Here is an 8,102-nt window from a genome sequence, read left to right on the forward strand (position 1 = left end):
TATCAGGAAGGAGATTTTAATCAGTTCCAAAGCACTGTTTTCTGATCAAAAGTAGAGGAGATATAGGTATAATTATGGAATTACTCTATTGCTTCAGATCAGCACTTGCTGGTGTAACCAAGCTCATTAAATCTGAGCTCTTTCTTCTGATCCTTTAAATTTATAGACAAAATACAATGTTGGTGTTTATTTTTGCTTTTCTTAGTTTGGTTTGATCTCTCCCCAGCTTTAAATTTCCTTATAGTCAGAAATCCAAATAACCTGCAGGCTATGATGGCAGTATGTTCATCATTGAGCAGAAACTGAAGATCAAATACAGAATTTAATTAGCTTTGGACAATGTTTGTGGGAGGGCAAAATCTTCCTAAAATATTTTTTTTTTCCTCTGAAACATTTAATTATCTTGAGAGGAAGTTTATTTTTGAAGCTGAAGACCTGAATCTGGGCTCTAAAGAGTTTAAACCTAAATAACATTTTGGACCTTGGACAAATTTCAGGTAGCTTAATCCCAGGTAGGAATCATACAGTATCACAAATTTATAGAATAGTTCAGGTTGGAAGGGGACCTCTGAAGGTAATCTGGTCCAACCTCCTGCTCAGAGCAAGTTTGGCTTCAAAATTAGATCTAGTTGCTCAAAAATTTACTTATATCCAGTGGGTATTTCTTTTGCTGCATCTGGTGATCCCCTCTGAGAAGAGCCTGGGTCTGTCATCCCTATAAATCCTCTTTGGTAGTCAAAGACTACAATTAGATCCCACCTTAGTCTTTCCCTGGCCAAGCACTTCTGTTTGCATCTTTGCATGCAAACTACAAGGTCTCCAGAAACAGGAGGAGAAATCTGGGCTCCTGAGATATGCCCTTTCATTTTGTTTTTGTTTTTAATTTTGTTTTTTTCCCCTAGTATTAAAATGCCTTTGGGCAATACATTGAAATAACCAACCTAAATTTCCTCTTCTGAACCATCTGAATTCTTCATTCTTTTATGCAAAGTAAAACAAGAAGGTCTGGGATCACTATACATGGAAACTGTGTCCACCCTTAGAGATATGACACAGTCCAGATAAATGACACAGGAAAAAGTAAAATTCTTGTTTCTTGTACAAAGAAACATGCCTTTCACATCCTGGTGAAAACCAAGAACAAACCATGAACTATATACATTTTTGCAAAACAACTAGAAATATAAAAACTTGGACAAATTGAAAGGCAAGAAATTTAAAACCAAGGAAAGGCTGAAATTCTGGCACCAGGCTATGGACCTCCTCACCACAAGATGTCATTGGACTAAAAAATTAGTAAGATTTGCACACATAACAGGAATATCCAGAATGATCATAGATAATGCTAACAAAACCTTTGTGAAAGGGATATAAGACTTCATGTTTCAAGGTTTAGACCAATCTGTAACTGTTATGATTTAGGATGAAACATTTGCTGAGAACAGATTACCCAACATCTGCCTGCTGCAGGCTTAGTACGCATTCCTTGGAGGCATCTGTCCCGGACTGCTGCTGGAGACTGGATACGTACTAGCTAGTCCATGTGTCTGATCCAGTCTGGCACTTCCTACTTCGTTCTGGCCCCCCCTTCCCCCCCCCCCCCTTTTACCAGAAGTAAAACATTACAGAAAAAAAGAAAGTTGCTTTTCCTCCAGTGTTCCCCTTGTCCCTGAACACCTGATTTTATGTACAGAATGGTGGAGATGAACAGAAAATAAAACTATCCTGCACCATGATGCCTCTGGAGCTAGAATCCTTCGGGACAAATGGCCATTGCCATTTTCCTCCTCTGTATCATCTGTTCTGCTCACTATGTAGCCATGTATTCCAAAATCCTGCATTTCCCACAGTTCAAGACCCCCATGCAGTCTATCCCCCTTTGCTTGCCTAACTGCCTTGATTTCCCTAACTGCAATGAAAAGTTCAGCTCATGGGTTTCAAACCTCCGGTCACGGATACCCACTTGGAGAAAAAGACATGAGCACCCATAACATCAGCCCTTTTCATACTGCATGACCCAGCACTCCCTTTGTCTTTGTTTCTGGCAGGCTGCACAAAGCTCTGGGATAGATCACAGCTCCATCATGCGTGCACATTATTCTCACACAACCTTCGGTACTACGTTAATTTTAGTACTCCCTGCTGTGGCTTTAAATCACTGGGACAATTTCACTTGCCATGTAACTCGAACTAAGTCTGTTAGAAAGCAGAATAGATTAATTGAGTTTACTATTTTTATATCTTTTGTTATTTGTTCTTTTGTTTCTTTTTTTTATTTTTTGTTATTTGTAATTCTTTTTTGTTATTTGTTTTTTGTTCTTTTAAATATCACATGAGTTCTAAATATGTAACCGAAGATTATTGATATGTCTGTTTTCCATACAGCATAACACAACTTAATGGAGTCATAAGATTTCTGCCAACACATTACAGGTTTTGGAATCTAAGTAACTCTTAGATTACTGGCATCCATATCTCCTACCACAAGTGATCACATAGCATGGTGGCAGCTGTGATGTAAATCACAAGAGTATCTCTCTCCATCTGTCATTGCTATAACTAGGTTCCAGGAAAAAGGTATCTATCTACAAGCAGGTGAAATCCACAGCACTTATACCCAGAGGTTTCAGGCCCAACGGTTTAATTGCAATGACAATATTACACCACACAATAATTTGTTCAGAACTGAAAAAATGCTTATGTTTTGCTTTTGAAGACATCCTGCAATATTAGCTCTGTTCACATCCCTCTCTGGCTGGATTTTTTGCCATCAGATCTACTAGACAGTGATTACATTCAGGAGGATGCTGCATCTGAAGTATGAGACTTTTAGGTAACCTGAGGTTTTAGACAACCTTATTGCTTCAGATACTTTCAGTGCTACAGTAGGATGGTACTTCCATCAGTAGGTGGGTGCAGTTCAAGTCAAAGGATTTCTCAAAAGACAAGTGAGTAATCTCTACTGATTCAGACCAGGTTTATTGAGGTTTTATCAGCAGTATTGCAGATAGCTGTTGCTCATGGTTATTGCTAAACATCTTTTTCCTGAACTGATCACTATTCACCTTAAATGAGGGAACTGGTCTTGTGTGGAAAAAATATGTGCCAAAAAGCTACAGGAAATTCCTTTAAAGAGCAAAGGCATCACCTCTTGGTTCTACCACTCTACAAATGTTGACATATAATCAAAAGCTCAACATTTACAAATTTCAAGTTAAGGGCTCAAATCTAGCAGCATTGGTGAAATAGCTCTAGTCTTCACCCCCTTCAAGGTTGATAGCATGAGACTGATGCGTGGAGAAGTAGAGATCAAACCTCTGAAGAAGAGCTATCAGGACTGCTTTGTTTTACTCCCACCACCATGACATGTCTTCTGCTCTCCTCTCTGCTCTGTGAAGAGTGTTCCTGAGGACAGACCACATCCCTGCCCACAACCCTGTGAGTAATAGCACTACAGGGGGGCCTTACCCAAAGTGCTTTAAACTTGCCGAATTGCCAACAAACCCTGTGGGAGGAGAGGACTCACTCCAAAGAACACAAAGGCTACTTGAAAAGGATTTGGATGTGTCCTGGTTTGATTTTGACAGAAGGAGAAGAGCTTGTCTCTTGTAGGAATGTGTCTGAGAGAAAATGGTCACGTGAGCCAGCCTCCCTACTATGAGAGATTAGATTAAGAGCAAAACAGGTGGTAGAAGATGGAATTAGTACATGGGAAAAACAGGAACTGAGAAGGTAGAAAACATGTTGTGCTAATGACTAAGCAATTTACTATGTGAATTCTTGTAACCAATCTGATCTGTGAATGAACTGCATGGACAGCGCGTGAACAGAGACTGTAAGCCAATCATATAGCTGCCGCTAGTGCGTGCTCTTATTGCCTGTCTATATATACTCTGTGAAAACTTGAATAAAGGGAGAACGATCATACTCATATTGAGACTCCATCGTTACTCCGGGTCCGTCTCCCACTCCAACATCTGGTAGCAGAGGATGGTTCAGCACGACTGAGTTCTCCGAGACTGCGGTAAGCAGCTAGAGGAGGGGAGTGGGAAACTTTGGCTGGGAGACGTGCTGCTTGGGCGCATCAGCGGGAACAGACAACGGCGTGAGGTCGCTCCTCACCTCCCAGGCGCAGCTATGGAAACAGAAGCTGCGGCCACGCTACTCGCTGGGATCCTCTCTAAGAGAGGGATTGAAACACCAGCGAAACTGTTGCTCAAACTGATTAAGCCGGGGCAGGAGATGGGGCAACAAGTAACAAAAGAAGAAGGGGCTATATTAAGACTTCTCCTGCATATCCTCTCTAAGAGAAGGGTGAAATACGATGAGCGTATGCTCCGAAGGTTGTTAACCTGGTGCAGAGAGAACGGATTCGCACCAGAGCCCCAGACAGCTTTTAAACCAGAAATATGGGAGGCTGTTGGGAAAAAACTGTGGGAAGTGATAAGTAAAGGAGACAAAGAGGCATCACCGTTAGCGACGACATGGTGGTTGGTGTTATCGACCTTACAAGATATGAAGGCGGAGCGAGCCACGGCAGCTGGGGCTTTTGCAGCATTACAACCCACGGGAGGGGGATCGAACAGGCCAGGTCCGAAGGTCTGGGACGATCCCCTGCTGATCCCCTCTGCTCCACCTGAGGCTGATGGAGGAGGCAGAATGTCAGCAGAGAAGGACAGAGCCGGAGCTGTTTGCTCCTGCCATTGAGCACCTCGCCCCCTCCCCTCCCCAGTCGTCTCCCTGAGATAGAAGTGCTGTTTTTGTATGTCTGCTGTGTAAGTGTGTGTGGGCACCAGCTTATACCTGCTGATCAGCATGTGTGCTACTGTTTGCTTTTTGTTGTGTGCAGTGTCGTTAGGTGACTCCCCTTGAGCAGGTGTTCTGCCCGGTGTGGTACTGTTCTCGTATGCATCTAGGGCTGACACTCCGTCAAGTGAAGAAGTTTGTGTATACACAATGTTTAGACGTAAGGCGAGCGCACCCCAGGCAGATACACCAGGATGGGCTGTAGAACGGATGGAAGTCCTGAAATATTGGGGGAGTTTTCACCAGCCGACACGTTTACACTCTCGGGAACGGCTCGCCCGTGCAGGGCGTATGGCTGGTTGTTTGTTGTTTGTCTATAAGGTCATGGTTGATTGGGAAAAGGAGTTGAGCCAAAATCTATAGGATGCTCTGTATGAAAATGAGAAACTTAAGGAAAAATGAGAAACTGAGCTCTTGTTGCAAAGGCAGACTTTTATGTCAGGCGTAAGTGACGAAAAAAAAGAAAAAAAAAGAAAAAAGAGAAAAGGAAAAAAGAGAAAAGAAAAAAAAGAAAAATAATAAAAAAAAAGAGAAAAAAAAGAAAAAAAAAGAGAAAAAAAAAAAAAAAAGAAACCAAACAGGAACAATTAGATGGGAAATGTGCCACGTTAGCACAAAAGTATGCCATAAGCATTACGAGAAAGCATCAGAAAAAGAGAAATAGGACACCTGATTCAAAGTAGTACCATAGAGATATGTTTTGTTTTTTTCCCTATATGTGTCTATGTTATTGCATGCCTTAGTAGATTGCTCTGTGTTATACCCTGCGAGACTAAAATGAACCCAGCAGAAGCGGTCTCTTGAGCAAGGGGGTGGAATATGGGAAAGCAACGGAAGATCGGCGAGGAGGACTGTAAATACACTCAAGGGACTCGCACCTGGGTGCTGGAAAACACATATATCACACCAATTGTTATTCAGTCTCGGGTGCTGGCAAGAAAAACATTTGGATGACATAAGCCTGTAATGGACTCACAGACACCTTATCCAGCTGCTTGAGAATCTTGGCCTGTTGTGGAAGAAGATCAAAGCACAGTACCAGCAAGAACAGGGAGTCCGCATGCGCTCTTGCTAACAAGGACTCTCTTGCTGCCAAGGATAAGTTTAACAATGCTACTAGTACAGCTATTTCTGAGTTATTGCTAGATGTAGATAGTATTCGATATGCGATGTTGCAAAACAGAACTGCTACTGGTTTTTTGCTTTCAGCTCACAGACATGGTTGTCAAGATTTTAAAGGACTGTATTGTATGAATCTAAGTGACCACTCCAAATCCATCCATGCCCAGCTGCAGGAACTGCACCGACCGAACCAGCAACTTGTGGAGACCACTTTTGAAAATCTCTTTGCTGGATGGACTTGGGGATGGGGTTGGTTGAAGCAAATTATACTCATTGCCTGTGCGGAAGGAATTTGTCTGTTATGTTTAGTATGCTGTTTGCCGTGTTTAATAAGCATTATACGATCAGCTGTAAATGCTGCTTTGCATCGTACCCTTGTACGAGTTGTAGAATATGTTGCTCTAAAAACTATGTGTGTATCCATGAGAACCTGACCTTCACAGAAGAAGATAACAAGAAGGGATTACAACAACGTAGTCACGTATCAGACAGCTGCTGTTAGCAAAGCTGGATCATGAGTTTGGTGAGACTCGCTGCATACGCTGGCCACGAGTGCAGCGACTCTAGCCTGTACTTTTCTACTCGATCCAGCGCAGGAGAGTCTGGTGGGACTCGCTGCGTGCACTGGCCATGCATGCAGCGACTCTAGCCTGTACTTCTCCACTCAATCCAGTGCAGGATATAAGGAGGCTGTCTCGGGTCAGAGAGGGGGAGAGAGACATGAGCGCACTTTGAAGGTACAGGGGATTCCCTGAAGCACTGTGTCTGCCCCCGCCCCGCCCTCATAAGTTCCATGTTCATTAACCCCAACAGCTCAGAAGGCATCACAGCATGTTGCAAGATAAGATATAGTCGACTACTGCTGCAAGACGCACTGAACACCTTCCTACAAGAATTTCAACTTTATGCCCTGTTAGGACAGTGGGATGATGCACTCACAAAGAGCCTGACTGCATTAGAGTGGGTATTTTTGCCACATACCTTTCCAAAACCAGTAACTATGATGATCGAAATGTTACCACGATTGTTTTTCCAGGGTCGCTTGTGCTGTCAGCAACCGCAATGTATTTGAAATATTACAAAAGGATTTCTCGTGGGTAAATCCAAAGAAATTGGCTTTCTGGGCTAAATTTAGGAATCTGGGTATTTATTGCCTTAGCAGGGTTCTTTTTGATTCTGTTTTTAATTGTGTTTAGTATATGACCTGCTAAGAGCGTCACAACAAGGATAACATGTCCAAATTAAAAGCGGTCAAAAATGGTTTCGATGATTGGTCAAACTCATGGGGTATAACAGGATGGTTATCAGACTTACTAAAGCAAGGGCTCATGCTATTGTTGGTTATATTATTATTGGTTATGGTAGCCTCATGTGTTCTCCGCAAAGTGACTGACATGATAGAAAATGCCATGCATAAGGTCTGGCTGGCTCAAGAAGAAAAAGGGGGTATTGTAGGAATGTGTCTGAGAGAAAATGGTCGTGTGAGCCAGCCTCCCTACTATGAGAGATTAGATTAAGGGCAAAACAGGTGGTAGAAGATGGAATTAGTACATGGGAAAAACGGGAACTGAGAAGGTAGAAAACATGTTGTGCTAATGACTAAGTAATTTACTATGTGAATTCTTGTAACCAATCTGATGTGTGAATGAACTGCATGGACAGTGCGTGAACAGAGACTGTAAGCCAATCCTATAGCTGCCGCTAGCGCGTGCTCTTATTGCCTGACTATATATACTCTGTGAAAACTTGAATAAAGGGAGAACGATCATACTCATATTGAGACTCCATCGTTACTCCGGGTCCGTCTCCCACTCCAACAGTCTCTGACTCATCTTAAATTGCAGACAGTAATTTTAAGAATGGTTTAGCTACACTGTACACTATATTCTGCTGGGAATGAAGCACTCTGCTCATTGTGATCTTGATACCATCTGAGTCATTAGAAGTGGTTGCCATGGATGAACCCATTTCAGGCCTCAAAATACAAATTTCTCTGGACCAAGTGGCTGTGAGTATTTCTCCAGTAATTTCATATTTGAATTCAACAGCTGAAATGAATTATGAAACTCTCTACATTAAGAAGGAACTGTAAAATGCTGATAAGATGCCAAAATGAAGGCAAGGGGATCGAAAGGTCATTCTGTCAGTCTTTTTTATCTGGTGAGGATTTCAGA

The 8,102-nt window shown here is 42.3% G+C and overlaps 1 long non-coding RNA gene across 1 annotated transcript; it reads left to right on the forward strand.

The window, feature by feature from the left end:
* The first annotated feature begins 3,876 nt into the window (after window positions 1-3,876).
* LOC141735489 (uncharacterized) lies at window positions 3,877-7,702 on the forward strand. The gene is made up of 2 exons (XR_012584747.1): window positions 3,877-4,024; window positions 6,016-7,702. It is a non-coding gene; the product is annotated as an uncharacterized LOC141735489 (long non-coding RNA).
* The last annotated feature ends 400 nt before the right edge of the window (window positions 7,703-8,102 follow it).

The sequence above is a fragment of the Larus michahellis genome, chromosome W (genome assembly GCF_964199755.1).
Source record: "Larus michahellis chromosome W, bLarMic1.1, whole genome shotgun sequence".
Lineage (NCBI taxonomy): Eukaryota > Metazoa > Chordata > Aves > Charadriiformes > Laridae > Larus > Larus michahellis.